Source organism: Gossypium hirsutum, chromosome D05 (assembly GCF_007990345.1).
Source record: "Gossypium hirsutum isolate 1008001.06 chromosome D05, Gossypium_hirsutum_v2.1, whole genome shotgun sequence".
Lineage (NCBI taxonomy): Eukaryota > Viridiplantae > Streptophyta > Magnoliopsida > Malvales > Malvaceae > Gossypium > Gossypium hirsutum.
In genome coordinates, this window is record NC_053441.1 from 8,328,187 (window position 1) to 8,347,354 (window position 19,168).

General features: G+C 33.2%; 1 long non-coding RNA gene and 1 pseudogene across 1 annotated transcript; both read right to left on the bottom strand.

Moving 5' to 3' along the window:
• Positions 1 to 9,390: 9,390 nt before the first annotated feature.
• Positions 9,391 to 10,129, bottom strand: LOC121217671 (uncharacterized). Its single transcript, XR_005913832.1, has 2 exons — positions 9,896 to 10,129; positions 9,391 to 9,783 (listed from the first exon to the last, which is right to left on the bottom strand). It is a non-coding gene; the product is annotated as an uncharacterized lncRNA (long non-coding RNA).
• Positions 10,130 to 10,137: 8 nt separating this feature from the next.
• On the bottom strand, positions 10,138 to 16,122 carry LOC107902733 (phototropin-1-like; annotated as a pseudogene).
• Positions 16,123 to 19,168: the final 3,046 nt, after the last annotated feature.

Consider the following 19,168-nt stretch of genomic DNA (forward strand, 5'->3'; position numbering starts at 1 on the left):
AGTTTTCTGGGATTAGCCGGTTATTATCGGAGATTTGTACAAAGATTCTCGATGATAGCTTCTCCGGTGACACGGTTGTTCCAAAAAGACGTGAAATTTGAATGGACTGATAAATGCCAGCAAAATTTTGACCGATTGAAAGTCTTGTTGATTAAAGCACCAATTCTAGTTCAGCCTGAATCAGGTAAGGAATTTGTAATTTATAATGATGCATTATTGAATGGTTTATGCTGTATTTTGATGCAAGAAGGTAAAGTAATAGCCTATATCTCTAGACAGCTTAAACCACATGAAAGAAATTACCCGATACATGATCTTGAATTAGCAGCTATTGTGTTTGCACTAAAAATTTGGCGCCATTACTTATTTGGTGAAAAATGTCACATATTTATCAATCATAAAAACTTAAAGTATTTAATGTTACAGAAATATTTAAATCTGAGACAGCTCAGGTGGCTTGAATTGTTGAAAGACTATGATTTGGTTATTGATTATCATCCGGGAAAGGCAAATGTGGTTGTAGATGCTCTGAGTAGGAAGTCTCTGTTTGCTTTGCAAGCAATGAATACCCGATTGTCATTGTCTGATGATGGCTCAATCATAGCTGAGTTAAAAGTTAAACAGATGTTTCTACAATAAATCTACGACGCTTAGAAAAATAATAATGAGTTACAAGCTAAACGGGTACAGTGTGAATCAATTTCTGATTCAGAATTTCATATTGGACCTGATGATTGTCTGTTATTCCGAGATAGAGTCTGTGTCTCGAAGAATTCAGAGCTTATACAGAAGATTTTGCATGAAGCTCATAATAGTACTATGTCAATTCATCCGGGAAGTAACAAAAGGTATAATAATCTGAAAAAGATATACTGGTGGCCGAGAATGAAACGTGATAATTTTGAATTCGTATCCAGATATTTAATGTCAACAAGTTAAAGCTGGGTATCAAGTACCTTCATGTAACACCCCTTACCCGTATCCAACACCGGAATAGGGTACGAGGCATTACCAAAACACATACACTTGTAAACGTATTTAACCGAGTTATAAAATTTCATCAAAATTAAAACTTTCAAAATAATTAACATGTTTATATAACTTTTCACAATATATCCTCAAAATATTATAATCATAATAATTAGGGCCTGCGAGACCCGATACATACTCATGCAATTTAATGCTTCATTTCCATTTCATTCAATTCGCAATTTCTCATGCTCATAATTTAAATCATATCACTAGCAATTTCCATTTAATTCACGTACAATTCAATGACATCAAATTCAAAACTAATACGTATTTACCATTTAACTCAATGTTTATTGATTATACCATTCAATAACACATTTATGAAATTCTCAATTTAGCAATGAAAATATCACTTTAGTTTGAATAACATCGTCCTGATATAAATACACTACCACTTATCCATTTACTTTAATTCTTTTGGGCCCATTTGTCACTTACCATCCTTAATCAAATTACGGAACGGTCACGGAAAATTGAGTACTTCACTTTCACTTTGCCATAGTATAACTATGGTCTTACGTATGATCATTTATCACTTGTCCCTGATCAGATAAGTGTAGCCACCTATCACTTTGTTTCTTGATCAGATAAGTGTAGCCACTTATCACTTTGTTTCTTGATCAGATAAGTGTAGCCACTTATCACTTTGTCTCTTGATCAGATAAGTGTAGCTAAAGCTATCACTTATCACTTTGTCTCTTGATCAGATAAGTATAGCCGAAGCTATCACTTATCACTTTTCACTTGTCACTTGATCAGATAAGTGTAGCCGAAGCTATCACTTATCACTTTGTCACTTGATCAGATAAGTATAGCCGAAGCTATTACTTATCACTTTCCACTTGTCACTTGATCAGATAAGTGTAGCTAAAGCTACCACTTATCACTTTGTCACTTGATCAGAAGTACTCAAATCCGGCGTTCCGCTCAATTTGATCATTTATTCATATATCAGGCTTACCAACATGTGTTAATTCATAAACCATTCATGGTATTATTTCATGCCAAATCATATATTGAATATACCATACACACATACTATGAAACTTTATTTTCACACATGAGCTTAAACCATGACCAATAATGCACAAAAATAAGCATCATTCATATTTCATCGTTTATGAGTTATAATCAAACATATGACCATTTATACACGAATCATTCATATATTTCCCAATTTTCCTCCTCCTCCTCTCCATTCCACATCCTTAATGTGTATAACACACTTAAACAACATTAACCATAATTTCAATATTCACTAACATGTATATTCAAAGCTGTTTATCCGAGTCAGAGTCACTAAATTATTTTTATCCGGAGCTAAAGAGCTCCAAATTAAGATCCGTTAATTTTCCCTGAAACTAGACTCACATATCTTCATACCATAAAATTTTCATAATTTTTGGTTCAGCCAAATAGTACAGTTTATTCTTTAAAGTTTCCCCTGTTTCGCTGTCTGACAGTTCCGACCACTCTTCACTAAAAATTAATTATCTCATTTTACAGAATTCGGATGATGTTTTAGCTTGTTTCTTCTAAAAATAGACTCATTAAGGATTCTAACCATATAAACTATAACTCATAATCATTTTTTTACAATTTTTAATGATTTTCCAAAGTCAGAACAGGGGAACCCGAATTCATTCTGACCTTATCTCACAAAATCTATTATATCTCATGATTTACAATTCCATTGCTCACATCATTTCTTTTATAAGAAACTAGACTCAATCAGCTTTAGTTTCATATTTTATTCATCCTCTAATTCAATCTCTACAATTTTTGGTGATTTTTCAAAGTTACACTACTGCTGCTGTCCAAAACTGCTTTAGTGCAAAATGTTGATTTCCATTTTGCCCCAAATTTCACAGTTTATACAATTCGGTCCTTTCTCAATTAACCCCTCAATTAATCTAATTTTCTCAATTAGTACTTTACTAGACATTATAAGTTGTTACACAACTATTGAAATTCAGAATTTCCACATATAACTCTATCTTCAAACTCTTTTACTATTAGGTCCCAAACATTCACTTTCTATTCAATTCTTTCAATAAAATCAGCATATGAACAATTTAAAGCTCTAATTTCATGCTAAATCATCATATACTTCCAGCACATATTCATATCAACTTTCAACTTCTTTCATAAAATCAAAAACTAATGGATTTAACAAGTGGGCCTAGTTGTAAAAGTCATAAAAATACAAAAATTTCAAGAAATAGTCAAGAATTGAACTTACTTGTAATAAAAATATGAAGAACCAGCTTGAAGAAGCCCTTCCATGGTGTTTTAGCTGATGAGAATTCAGAAAAATGAAGAGAAATCTAGATAATTCCACTTGGGTCCTAACTTTATTAAGCAAATTTTGCAATTTTGCAATTTTGCCCTTAATTCTCCTTACTTTCTTGCTGATTTCATGCCTCTGCCGTCCAGCCCAAATAGACCTTGGGTCTATTTGCCTTTTAAGCCCTCTTCCTTTTATCATTTAAGCTATTTAATCATTTCCCAAAATTTTGCATTTGTTACAATTTAGTCCTTTTTGTTCAATTAATTATCGGAACTTTAAAATTTCTTAACGAAACTTTAATACTAACTTTTTAACACTCCATAAATATTTATAAAAATATTTATGGCTCAGTTTAAAATCCCCGAGGTCTTGATACCTCATTTCGATTCTAATTATTTTAATATTTATTTCTAGTGCACTATTCACTATTTCAAAAATTTTCCTAACTTCATATTTAACTTATACTTACTAAATTAATAATATTTTCTACCCATTTGTCGAATTTAGTGATCTCGAATCACCGTTCCGACACCTCTGAAAATTCAAGCCATTACATTTTTTTTTCGTCGGATTTGTGGTCCCGAAACCACTGTTCCGACTATGCCTAAAATCGGGCTATTACAACTCTCCCCCCTTTAGGGATTTTCGTCCCCGAAAATCTTACCAGATGGTAGGTTAATGATTTACTTCCACAGTATATTTCAAATTCACACATGATTTTGGATTTTCATATCTTTTACAGATAATCACATAGATTCATAAGAAAATCAGGATAGCGATATTTCAGCATCTGAAGCTACACAAAGTATCGAAAAATTACAATCCATATAGAATGATATCCATTTTGATAACCTGAGTAGTTTTCAGAACTATCAAATATTTCTCTCTTTTTATATTGTCCTCATTTTCTAATTCATTCACTTTTCCGACCATATTATTATTCTCCCGTACACGAACTTCTGTAACACTACACTCGTAAGCTTATTCAACCAAAATCTCACAAATTTCATTGTAACATTTTACTAATATGGGGGTGAGTGTAGTAAAGCCTCAAATTTATCTTACACATAAATGCGCATAACACATACCATCACAAATAGCCAATTCATTACTAAGTTCACATTCTCAAAGCATTTAATAAACATTTGCTTTTAATCACTTTTGTTCTCAACACAAAATTCTAACTCAAATCACTAATTCACAATCAAAATTTCTATATAGCATCATAATCCAAATATCATAACTCATATGCTTGTATAATTATAACATTCATCAATAAAAAAAATGTTTTATTCTTTGATCCATACCTTTATGAGTTTCAACTCATAATCAATACATTTTCACTCAAACATTTTAGTATTTATTTCTATACTATTAGAATTAACTCAGTTGAAAAACATATCTGTCTCATCAAGATAATTTTCGTCATAGAACAATACTGATAAGGGGGTGATGGTGAAGTCATAAATCTTTCAACTTGCTCTCATAGATACATATATATATGATTTTGTATTCATCATCAATGTAATACCATCATAACCACGTAATTCATTCCAAGCAAATTAACACATCTATTTATTACAAATGTTTTCTGTCACTCACAATTTCACACAACGAATTTACTTACTCAAGCTCAACGTTAATATCTAATTAAATTCCAATACTTGGCTTCTATTTTACTTACCGACATTTGCCAAATTAGAGAACGTCTTACGGAATTGAGTACTTCGTTTTCTCGATGCCATAGTCCAACTATGGTCTTACACGTAATCACAAATCACATACCGATGCCATAGCCCAACTATGGTCTTACACGAAATCACATATCACTTACCGATGCCATAGCCCAGCTATGGTCTTACACGGAATCACATATCACACATATCACTTACCGATGCCATAGCCCAGCTATGGTCTTACACGGAATCACATAATCACATGTTCACATGTTGCCATGGTCAAACCATGGTCTTTTCCGTCAATTCATCACATATCACTGAACGAAAGTACTCATTCCTGCGTTCTACTCAATTTGACTTCGAATTCAATTTTTCATACTATTATAATATTCATGGTTTAGACATAAAACAAAATATCTTATTATCTTTAATTTAACAATTAAACATAAGATTCTATCATATGAACATACTAATTTCACTTATTCAAGCAGATGTACATACACACGTTCCATCTATTTAAGTAAATTTGCTTATCATATTCACTTAATCAAATATGTTGAGCACATAGCATTATATAATCACCAACATACTTAGATGAGCTTGTCACAACATAAACTTTTTTTTTTAACTTATAGTCATCTCTTTTCATACATGAACACATCCATATCACAAATTTTTATACTTACCTTTCCAAATTCCAACATAACGTGAGCATATTTCATTTATCTCAATATCATTTTTAGCATTATCGAAAATAGCTCGATTGAAAATCATCTCTGTCTTAACAAAGCAATTTCGTTAGAGCCCGGAGATATCACATCATCAAGAGTAATAACGTGGCATGTATAGCTAGGCTCACATATGCTACGTTTGGTCCGAGAACCGACTAAACCGTAGCTCTGTTACCACTAAATGTAACACCCCTTACCCTTATCCAACACCGGAATAGGGTACGAGGCATTACCAAAACACATACACTTGTAAACGTATTTAACCGAGTTATAAAATTTCATCAAAATTAAAACTTTCAAAATAATTAACATGTTTCTATAACTTTTCACAATATATCCTCAAAATATTATAATCATAATAATTAGGGCCTGCGAGACCCGATACATACTCATGCAATTTAATGCTTCATTTCCATTTCATTCAATTCGCAATTTCTCATGCTCATAATTTAAATCATATCACTAGCAATTTCCATTTAATTCACGTACAATTCAATGACATCAAATTCAAAACTAATACGTATTTACCATTTAACTCAATGTTTATTGATTATACCATTCAATAACACATTTATGAAATTCTCAATTTAGCAATGAAAATATCACTTTAGTTTGAATAACATCGTCCTGATATAAATACACTACCACTTATCCATTTACTTTAATTCTTTTGGGCCCATTTGTCACTTACCATCCTTAATCAAATTACGGAACGGTCACGGAAAATTGAGTACTTCACTTTCACTTTGCCATAGTATAACTATGGTCTTACGTATGATCATTTATCACTTGTCCCTGATCAGATAAGTGTAGCCACCTATCACTTTGTTTCTTGATCAGATAAGTGTAGCCACTTATCACTTTGTTTCTTGATCAGATAAGTGTAGCCACTTATCACTTTGTCTCTTGATCAGATAAGTGTAGCTAAAGCTATCACTTATCACTTTGTCTCTTGATCAGATAAGTATAGCCGAAGCTATCACTTATCACTTTTCACTTGTCACTTGATCAGATAAGTGTAGCCGAAGCTATCACTTATCACTTTGTCACTTGATCAGATAAGTATAGCCGAAGCTATTACTTATCACTTTCCACTTGTCACTTGATCAGATAAGTGTAGCTAAAGCTACCACTTATCACTTTGTCACTTGATCAGAAGTACTCAAATCCGGCGTTCCGCTCAATTTGATCATTTATTCATATATCAGGCTTACCAACATGTGTTAATTCATAAACCATTCATGGTATTATTTCATGCCAAATCATATATTGAATATACCATACACACATACTATGAAACTTTATTTTCACACATGAGCTTAAACCATGACCAATAATGCACAAAAATAAGCATCATTCATATTTCATCGTTTATGAGTTATAATCAAACATATGACCATTTATACACGAATCATTCATATATTTCCCAATTTTCCTCCTCCTCCTCTCCATTCCACATCCTTAATGTGTATAACACACTTAAACAACATTAACCATAATTTCAATATTCACTAACATGTATATTCAAAGCTGTTTATCCGAGTCAGAGTCACTAAATTATTTTTATCCGGAGCTAAAGAGCTCCAAATTAAGATCCGTTAATTTTCCCTGAAACTAGACTCACATATCTTCATACCATAAAATTTTCATAATTTTTGGTTCAGCCAAATAGTACAGTTTATTCTTTAAAGTTTCCCCTGTTTCGCTGTCTGACAGTTCCGACCACTCTTCACTAAAAATTAATTATCTCATTTTACAGAATTCGGATGATGTTTTAGCTTGTTTCTTCTAAAAATAGACTCATTAAGGATTCTAACCATATAAACTATAACTCATAATCATTTTTTTACAATTTTTAATGATTTTCCAAAGTCAGAACAGGGGAACCCGAATTCATTCTGACCTTATCTCACAAAATCTATTATATCTCATGATTTACAATTCCATTGCTCACATCATTTCTTTTATAAGAAACTAGACTCAATCAGCTTTAGTTTCATATTTTATTCATCCTCTAATTCAATCTCTACAATTTTTGGTGATTTTTCAAAGTTACACTACTGCTGCTGTCCAAAACTGCTTTAGTGCAAAATGTTGATTTCCATTTTGCCCCAAATTTCACAGTTTATACAATTCGGTCCTTTCTCAATTAACCCCTCAATTAATCTAATTTTCTCAATTAGTACTTTACTAGACATTATAAGTTGTTACACAACTATTGAAATTCAGAATTTCCACATATAACTCTATCTTCAAACTCTTTTACTATTAGGTCCCAAACATTCACTTTCTATTCAATTCTTTCAATAAAATCAGCATATGAACAATTTAAAGCTCTAATTTCATGCTAAATCATCATATACTTCCAGCACATATTCATATCAACTTTCAAATTCTTTCATAAAATCAAAAACTAATGGATTTAACAAGTGGGCCTAGTTGTAAAAGTCATAAAAATACAAAAATTTCAAGAAATAGTCAAGAATTGAACTTACTTGTAATAAAAATATGAAGAACCAGCTTGAAGAAGCCCTTCCATGGTGTTTTAGCTGATGAGAATTCAGAAAAATGAAGAGAAATCTAGATAATTCCACTTGGGTCCTAACTTTATTAAGCAAATTTTGCAATTTTGCAATTTTGCCCTTAATTCTCCTTACTTTCTTGCTGATTTCATGCCTCTGCCGTCCAGCCCAAATAGACCTTGGGTCTATTTGCCTTTTAAGCCCTCTTCCTTTTATCATTTAAGCTATTTAATCATTTCCCAAAATTTTGCATTTGTTACAATTTAGTCCTTTTTGTTCAATTAATTATCGGAACTTTAAAATTTCTTAACGAAACTTTAATACTAACTTTTTAACACTCCATAAATATTTATAAAAATATTTATGGCTCAGTTTAAAATCCCCGAGGTCTTGATACCTCATTTCGATTCTAATTATTTTAATATTTATTTCTAGTGCACTATTCACTATTTCAAAAATTTTCCTAACTTCATATTTAACTTATACTTACTAAATTAATAATATTTTCTACCCATTTGTCGAATTTAGTGATCTCGAATCACCGTTCCGACACCTCTGAAAATTCAAGCCATTACATTTTTTTTTCGTCGGATTTGTGGTCCCGAAACCACTGTTCCGACTATGCCTAAAATCGGGCTATTACACTTCAGGTTTGCTACAGCCAGAGACGATACCAGAATGGAAATGGGAAAGAGTTACTGTAGACTTTGTATCGGGATTACCTCTATCTCCAAAAAAGAAAGATGTCATTTGGGTAATTGTCATTTGGATAAATTAGCGGAGTTGTATATTTTTGAGTTTGCCAGATTACATGGAGTGTCATTCTCCATTATTTATGATAGAGATCCGCGATTTACATCCTGATTCTGGGAAAAGTTATAAGAAGCTCTGGGTACATAGTTACATTTCAATATTGCATTCTATCCTCAGACAGATGGTTAATCTAGACGTGCAATTCAGATTCTTGAATATATGCTTCGGTGCTGTATATTAGAATTTGAAAGCAATTGGAAAAAATATTTGCCATTAGTTGAATTCGTATATAATAATAGCTATCAGTCAAGTATTAAAATGGCACCCTATGAAGCTCTGTAAGGTCGTAAATGTAGAACTTCGTTGTATTAGACCGAACTCAGTGGGAAAAAAATACATGAAATTGATTTGATCTGTGAAACTGAAAAAAAGGTGAAAGTGATCCGAGATAGCTTAAAAGCAGCTTTTGATCGACAGAAATCCTATATAAATCTTAAAAGAAAAGAAATAGAATTTCAAGTGGGTGACAATGCATTCTTGAAAGTTTCACATTGGAAGAAAGTTCTTCGGTTCGGCCGTAAAGGCAAATTGACTCCACGGTTTATTGGGCCATATGAGATCACTAAGAAAATTGAACTTGTTGCGTACCGATTGGCACTACCACTAGAACTTGATCGGATTCACAATGTCTTTCACGTGTCTATTTTACGAAGATATCGGTCAAATCCTTCACATGTTATCTCCCCGACAGAGGTTGAGATCCAGCCTAACATGACCTACAGTGAGGAACCAATTAGAATTCTAACACGAGAGAAGAAATAGTTAAGAAATAAAAAATGTAGCTCTAGTGAAAGTTCTCTGGCAACGACACGGGATAGAAGAAGCTACCTGGGAACTGAAGGAAACAATGAGGAAGCAATATCCAAACCTCTTTACTGGTAAGATTTTCGAGGACGAAAATTGTTTAAGGGGGGAGAGTTGTAATAACCCGATTTTTAGTGATGTTGGAAACAGTGATTTGAAACCACCAAATCTGGCAAATAAACTCATAAATTTTTATTATTCAATATTTACGAGCCAAATTCTGGTTTAGTAACTTGTTTAACAATTTAAAAATTAATAAAAAAGCTAACCGGGGCAATATACTCTTCTGTTCCCACAAAAGAATTCGATGCACGCATAGGTTCTGCCATAAATACTGGTTTTGGCTAGCCTTTCTGGCGTTTTATCTTTTCATCTGCTGCTGGAATCAACAGCTATAAAACAACACTAGAATTTATCAGAACAATTTTCCAAACTTCAAATAATCTGGTGAACAGTAAGAACAACTTCCTTAAACAAAGTCAGAAAATAGCAATTTATAAATAAAGCTTTAGATTACCTGGGGTTTGCAAGATGTCAGGCAAGATAAGTCAAAATCGGTCAAGGCAACATGTCCATTGTCCTGGAGAAGAACATTTTCAGGCTTTAAATCTCTGTATATAATTCCTGTGAGAAGATCAATAGATTAACTCAATAACTTATTCATCACTTAAATTACATACTGATTAACAAGTTTTGGTTATCGACTTTAACCTACCTTGACAGTGAAGGTACTCCAATGCAACAACAACCTCCGCAGCATAAAATCCACATTTTATCTGAAAACCCCACAAATTTTGTCTGAAGAGTTATTAGATGATTAGAGATTTTTCCGAACAAAGTTAAGGTAGAGTTCAATTATGGTTAGAAGATAATCAATTACCTTACAGCATCTTCATTCATGACCTTCATCGGTTGTCTGTCCAAAAACATGAAAAGTTCTCCGCCAGGACAGTAATCCGTAATCAGACAAATATGTGTTTTGGTCAGCAAAGCACCATGACAGTTAGAATTTTGATGTCTTCACATTAAGAAAGCAAGTCAAAGAATGAGGATTGAATCTGCAATGACCTTCACTATAAGAAGAAAGGCCATGCAAGTAAGTTTCTTCTGAATTCTCATTAAACATTAAAGCATTTCAAACTAATATTTAGCTAATCCTGTTAAAACAAATCTGCATTCTAACTCATGTCAGTTTACTGACCTGAAATGATGCATACAGTGCTGGAAGAAAAGGATGGTCCAACATGTCAAGAATTTCTCTTTCTGCACAAGCTCTATGCACCTACAGCAATGGAAGGCATCAGCTAAGCAAAAAATGAAGATTGTGCATTGTTCATGGAACATGGAGGGAAATGAAATTATAGGAAATTCGGACAAGCTAAAAATCAAACTTTTGAGCCAAAAGGAAACTCCTCTCCTGCAGGTTCTTATCATTAATAAGCATACAAGTAAATATCTGAGTATCTTTTTTTGGGTTTTGAAGCTTAATACTCATAATTGATGCAAAATATCAAATACCTTGTTCCGGTTGAGCATAATGCTTTTATCCATAGCTTTCATTGCAAAGTACAGGCCAGTCCCACATAGTTCCACCAAATGTACACTGCCAATATAAAAAAAAACAATGGCGGATATAGAAATTTGTATGACAAAACATAGATTTATTACCCTGGAAAAATGAGTGTAAAAATAGGAGAGAATAATTAGCCCAACCTGCCAGTGTCACCTGATCCCAGTGGTTTTACTGGCCTGAAATGTTTTAGGCCTATCCTTTCTCCACTGTCAAGAATCTACAGATTACAAGAGATATATGAGATGTAAAAATCACATATATATTTAGTTAAATACTCAGCATAGAGAAAGGTTTAAAACAAAGAATGATACTGAAATATCAGTTTCTTCCAATTCTTCTCTTAAACCTTTTCTTTCTCAGAACCATGCTTCATCAATCATTACAACAGCATCTAAAGCATTTCAAATGAAATGTTGATCTGCTTTAAATTCTGCTCCGATACATATATTTGAAAGATAAATACCTTTTGAATAGCATTCCAAGAGGGACTATCCTTCCTGTGAGGTTTAGGGTGAACCACCTTGGAATGATTCATACATAGATCTTTGGGATTCTGCAGGTGGAGAAACTTTTTGTAAGACAAAAGAGGGTTTCTGAAGAGGTGAATCGACATTCAAACATTACCAAATTGGCATCTGGAAGTTCCCTCGCTGCTTCATCGACATTTCTGCAGTTTGTTTCACCTGCAAGCAGTGATTACGTTTATAAGCAAACCAACACATCTATAAATGATTTGATAGGATATACAAATATTACAGCTCTTTACTGCCTAGTGTAGTTTTCTAATTACAGATTTATATAGAGTTTGATAATTAATGAAAGAGGAAGATCAGCATCCAAAAGAGCTTAAGAAGGTAAAAATGGAACTTGGTTAAGACCAGTTGTTCACTTTCTTGTGCAGCAATATCTGGAATACAATTACAAAGTGGGTCAACTCTGGCACTGCCATCTACCTGCACTCCAATGAAATACTGGACTTCACCCTGTTTCATAAAGGCCAAATAAGAAAACAAAAGCAGAGAGAAAATGCAGCTACAATTTGATTATCTGCTTCACAAAGGAGTTAAATAGGCAAGATTCAACATTCAACTCTGAATATTTGAGGATTTTACCTTCTGGTCACGCATAGGCTGCAGATGGAACAGGTTCCAGAACTTCTTGCCTGAAATTCATAAAATTTAAAAAAGAAAAGCTTTGAATAATTATATGAAATAATGATGTATAGACTGTACTTTCAACTACTGAAAGAGAAAAACATCACATGCGTGACATGAATCTGGAAATCGAAATATTAGGGTTTGTGTAGTTGATGAGCTGCACATTTACCTCTGATTGGTTATCAATGGCCTCTCGAATCTTCCTCACAATAGCTGGATCAGTTTCAGGGCCTTGGAGAAACCTGTAAGGATTTAAAAATCACTTAGAATGAAATGGGAATGGCATTGCTTGAAACATACATAGAGAAACATTAAATTCAAGGAGATGTCCAGAAATACAATCATATGATCGTTGTTTTAATATACCAGCAATCCTTTTAGTTCAAACCATATTGGCAATTTCGAGTTCCAATTTGAAGCTGATGTTTAAGGTTTAAGCCTTAACAATGGCGAGAATGAGCAAGTCAAAACACTTGAAACTGATAACCTCGCATGCGAGTATATGGAATTTGAGTCATATACCTGTAGTTTCTGCCTAAGATTTCTTCACGACTGTACTCCGTCAGCTCCAAGAAGCTATCAGATGCAAAGATCTGAAGATTAAAACAAGTGCACCATTAGTTTCTTACAAATTAACCTCTGATTGGCATGATCTAATGTTAGATATTAGAAAGTGGAAGTCTTACAATGGGATTATCAGGCAGCCTTGGATCAGTAATGACAAAGCTTTTCTCTACACGTTCAAGTGTGGTGGCAAGATCAATACCCTTTCTCATTTCCTTGTGTCTATTTTTATCGTCAACACTGTCTGGCCTCTCATCCTAATCACGTTCGTCCTCATCGGCATCCATCAGCAGACTATTATCAAAGCTGTTAGCAGCAGACTGAGTTTTCCTCCTAAGCCTGAAGCATGGAAAAGTAAGCTAAGGTAAACTTGACTCAGCAATGCATGATACCAACACCATAATGAAAGTTTTCTTAATATCTCTACCCTATGAATTAAAGGTGGCTAGATCTTCGGGGTTTCTTTTCCGGCACCTCATTGATACGTTCCATTGAGATTCTAACACCCCCACTTGAGTTTCTTTCTGGACTTTCTGAACTTCGCCTTGTCATAGCTCCCGTTCCTTCTTCTTCTCCACTAACACCGAATTTTCCAATGAAAGGGTTATTTGATGATTCACTAAGGGAACGAGGTTTCCTAACAGCTTCCACAAGTTCTGTAACTGAACCTGCAGCCATGTCCTTTGCCGGGCTGCAATAACAATATACCACAGTGTGTTGATCAAATTAATCGACTTCTGTCGTTTGAGTAGATATTTTAGTAACTGGACGAGAGCCATTACATTAACAAGATTAATGTTGTAATGAAGGGCATTCAAAACTAGCTAGCTTTTAAGTCACAATACTGTTGAGTGATTCAAAACTACCACCACCGAGAAAACTTGATATGTTACTTTTTTTTTTAATGTTATTTTAGTTCAATTAGCATGGATTTTTATTTTAATTGCTTATGTTTTTAAATAATTTAATTAGATTTGGAGAATAAATTGAATAAGGATAGATGTATAATAATAATTTCATATGCTTAAAATTTAATGATATGACGAAATTTTATTAATACCTAAAACATTAATTTTTAAGATTATACTTATATTCTTATTTTTTTTACAGTTATCCATATTAGTGAGAGTAACAAAAATATAAAATAAAATAAAGGACATGTTAGAAAGAACGTAAAATATATACATGCATACCATCGTATCGAATCAAAGACTGGCAACCCATTGGGGCGGATCGTCTTTTCCTTGGCCCCTTCTGTATGCTTGCTTACTTCTACTTGCATTCTGCCAAATCAATCGTTCAGACAAAAAGAATAATAATAAATTCTATACTTCAATCCAATCGACCAGTTGGAAACAGCAGGCCCATAAGATCCCATCATCACCGTTGAATCTAGTAGGTGATAAGGATATTACATTACATGTGAACCAACCCGGCCCACAGATTTTTCTATTTTTCTTTTGCAATTATCTAATGAGACATGTTGGGGGACAATGGCCATTTTCCATTATTTCTTGATTTTTACTCTGCCGCTTTTTTCTTCTCAATATTCTCTAAAATAAAAAAATTAAAACTGTAATAGTAAAAATCAAAATAATTATATGAATTAGTTGACGCCACATGTTTTAGAGATCAAGAAGGTGATAATTTTTTTTTAAAAAAATTGGGAATGGTGTATGAATACTAAGTCAATTAGTTGCATCACTGCATCGTAAGAGAAGTAAGGGCTAGCCTATCGATTATATAATATGGTTGTAAAGCTATTTAAGTGAAAAATAAAAAATATTAGTAAAAAGATAGTAGGCAACTAACCCAATAAATTTTAAGACTTTTCCATTTTCGTCCTTAATGGGTGCAATAGTGAGAATATTCCAAAAAGGAGTCCCATCTTTCTTGTAGTTCAACAATCTCCCACAATAATTTTCCCCTGCCTAATCCTCTCCACATCTTCCGGATCCGTACCCTCACCCTGTAAAAACCGACTGGATCCCCGACCCACCCACAAACAAAATGGCAATATTACCCCTCCATGACTTTAATAAAATAAAAAAGAAAAGAAAAGCTTGAAATTTTTTACCAATTCTTGCCTATGACCTCTCTAGAAGTGTATCCGGTCATCTTAAAAAACTCGGCACTTGCATACAAAACCGGGTAATCGGGTTTGGTAGCATCCGAAACAACAAAAGTTTGTTGAAACGTTGACAAGGCATCCTTTAAGTCCTCGGACACTCTAGGGAACCCTCTGTCTTTGCTGAATTCATTATCTGAAAATTCCTCGGAGCTCCGGAGAGAATTATTCGAGTTCCTACGGGAAGTACCGGGTTTGATATTCGGGGCATCCCCACCCGAATTCCTAACAACCACTCCTTGCGGTTTGCCAGTTTCATTATCGGTTTTCAGTACTAGCCCCCATCCGGCGGCTCTCTTTGCAGCCTCTCCAGATTCCTCCGAAGGCTTCGGACTGACGGATTCGCCGCGACGTTGGTCATTATCGCCAGTGATCTCATTTAAAAGTGGTGATGGTGATGGTGATGGTGATGGTGGATATGGAGCAGGTGGTTCCTTGAGTGCCATCCATGTTATTTCTTCAACCCGACCCGACTTGGATGCTAGCTCGGAATGGTCATCTTCTTTTTGGCTATCAGTACCACCAAGCTCTTTCAAGTTTTGATGTCATGGTGATTGCGAGCGAAATACGGGGTTAATGGGTCGGGTTGAGAAAGTGGATGAATTAAACACTTCAAGTGAGCCTCTAGAGTCCCTTGGCAACGGTGGAATCAAGTTCGATTGCTTGGCTGATTCTTTTGTTGGGTCCATATCTGCATAAGTTGAAAACCGATACTAATCCAAGTCTAGTGATCTCTAGATATAGTTTCCATTTATGTCTAGTCAAGCATCAAAGGTAAGGGCGAAACTTGAAAAAGAACGAAACCCCACAATAATTCATAGCCATGCAAATATGCTAGAAAAGAACCCAATTCTTTTTAAAACACAGTTGAAATTTATATATGATTGCTTCCCTTATGTTTCATATGCCAGTGTTTCATCAACATCAATGGTGGGACATTGAAATGAGCTGGACTAAGAGGCTGGATAGAGATGCTTCGGAACTGAATTATATTTGTCGAAACTATTTTTTGAAAAAAAAATTTATTGTCACTTTAAAATAAAAATTGGAGTCGCCACCGATCCTTGATTGAGGTGTGATCGGCCCACCTTAAAAACAATTTTGGCCTGCGAAATTTGAGAAAACGGGTTCGGGAGTCAGTTACGCATGAGGAAGGATTAGCACCCTCGTAACGCCCAAAATCGGTACCAAATTGATTGTTTAATCAATTATTCAATTATTCAAGTCATGTGAAGAAATTGAGACCCAACAATTTCTCAAAATCCCCGAATTTTAAATATCGCTTTTAATTATTTTTTAAAAGAAAATTTTATTTCGAAAAAACAATATGTCATACCCAATGCGTAACCTATCGAATTCCCGAAAATGATTTTTGTTTATATTTTAAATAACGAATATTCTCGGTTATTTGAAATTAATAAAAAAATTCGGAACCCAATACGTTAGGGCTCAATTTTCCTTGAAAATCCCTAACTTTGAATATCGTTTTTATTTTGAAAACCGTTGAATCATAAAAATGATTTTATTATTTTGACAAAATTAAAATGTTATTTTTGAGAGTATGAAATGCATATATACATGTATACGAAAAAAAATCAAAATAACATAATCAAAAATATATATAAACAAAAGACTTATATAAAAAGATAAAAATAAAAATATAAGCATAATATATTACTAATTATATTTTAAAAAATGGACACATATGTATATATAAAAGAGATTTGAAAGATATATTGATAAAGGTGTCAAATAATATAGGTATATATTTATACGTATTATAATAAAAAATATTTGGATTATAAGATATTGAAAATATATAAATGTTATAAAATACGAATATATAAATGCATATATATGTATATAAAGCTAAGAAAAATAAAGGAATAATAAAACATAGGATACGTATATAATATATATAAACTATAAAAATAAAATAATATGATAATAAGATATATACGTACTACATATATATTTAAAACATTTATAATATATATATATTAACATATATATGCGCAAATATATACGTGCAATAATAATAATATAATAATATACTAATAAACATTATAAACAATATAATAAAAAACTAAGAAACAAATTAAAGATTAAATTTAAAAACCAAACAGAATTTGAGAGCTGAATTTAAAAATAAAATAAGAGAGGGAGTAATTTAAACACGCACAACCAGGGGAGGACCAAAAATAATTACCCAAACCACTCAAAGCATTGCGCAACAATGGATTAAAATAAAACAAATTCAGCATTTCCTGGAAAAATTTGAAAACAAACAACAATGATTTGAAATGATGGGATAAAATGGAAGGATTAAAACGTAAATATCCATCAGTGCTAAAACCCTTTTCAATCTCAAATTTAAACGCTATTTTGCAGCAGCAATTGCAGCAAAAACTGTTTCATCTTCTTTCCAACTCTTCACGCCAAACCCCCACCCCTTTAACTTCAATTTGGACAAAACGAAGCAAACGATGCCGACGGCGCGCCTCTGCTGGTAAGAGTCTCTTTCCTTTCTTTTACCTTTCGGTCTTCAAAACTTTGTTTTTTCTGATTCTCTTTATTTCGTATTTTCTTTAACTTTTCCATACAATATTTTTGCCAACCCCTCATACAAAAAATCAATTCCCTTTATATAACCCCAATAGTTTTACAAGTTTTTCTCTCTCTATCTGGCTGATGTCGTTCGTGGCTTATTACAGGTGTGTGGGCGTTGTGCGGGTGGACGTGGGGCGGTTACTGCAACGTGCATGGTGAGGTTGCTGCGACAGAGGCAGCTTCTAGAGTTTCTATTACCTTAGGCCGATTGGGCCATGTAGTTGGGATTAGCCCAAATTTATTTGGGCTAGATAAAATGGACTATTTATTTTTAGTCAAGCCGAAATTGGCCTATTACAATATTAATATACAATACTTCAATAATAATAATAATAACAAGGTATGCATGAATGTGTGATAGAGCCAACCTCGAGTGAATTAAGCTCAGCCTTCAGAACCAGATCCTGCTGGGTTTTCTTTTTGGGGTTGCTGAAAGAAACCCTGACGAAGAGAAGAGAGACAGAAAGGAGACGAGAAGATAATGGATGAGAAACTACCTTTTAATGGCAAATGAAAAGGTTCTGGACCTGAATTTCACATTGCTTCTCAGATTATCAGCTCGTAACACAAGATTTGAAAACTAGTTTTCTTTTCTTCTATCAAAATACAGTGATTTTGTTGATATTTACAGTCTGGAAATGGGTTGTCCACATAAAAGAACAATAACAACAAAAGCAGATTTAAAAACAAAGAAGAAGCAAGATTTCTGAATATCACGTAATCTTGACCGTGAGTTTCTTCATCAGGCAATGCTTTTTCATGTTTTCTTGGTGTCTCTCACTCTCACAAGCAGAAGCAGGCAGCCGAAAACAACTTTAGTTATTTGTAAGGGCAATTCATATATCTAAAAAACTTACCATCATAAAGATAAAGTAATAAAGAAATTATCTTTTTGAACTTCATTGCAATTTGTGTAAGATGATGATGAAATGGTAAGAAAGGATAACAGCTGGTTTCTATATAATCTTAGATGGACACGTGGCATTGTTGGATGGTATATGATTTAGTCCTTGTTTTAAAAAATAAACCACCTCTTTATTTAAAATATATATATATATGCCCTACTTCAATCATTAAAATAATTATTAATAATTTCTGAATAGATTAACTAAACTATTCAATTAAATTTTTTTTAACTTAAACTGTAACATACTAAACGGACTCGATTATAATTAAGGTTTGAATCACAATTATATAAAAAATATATTAAAAATTCTAATATATTTAGATTTTAACTAAAAATTTAACCTGCATTGTCACTAAAA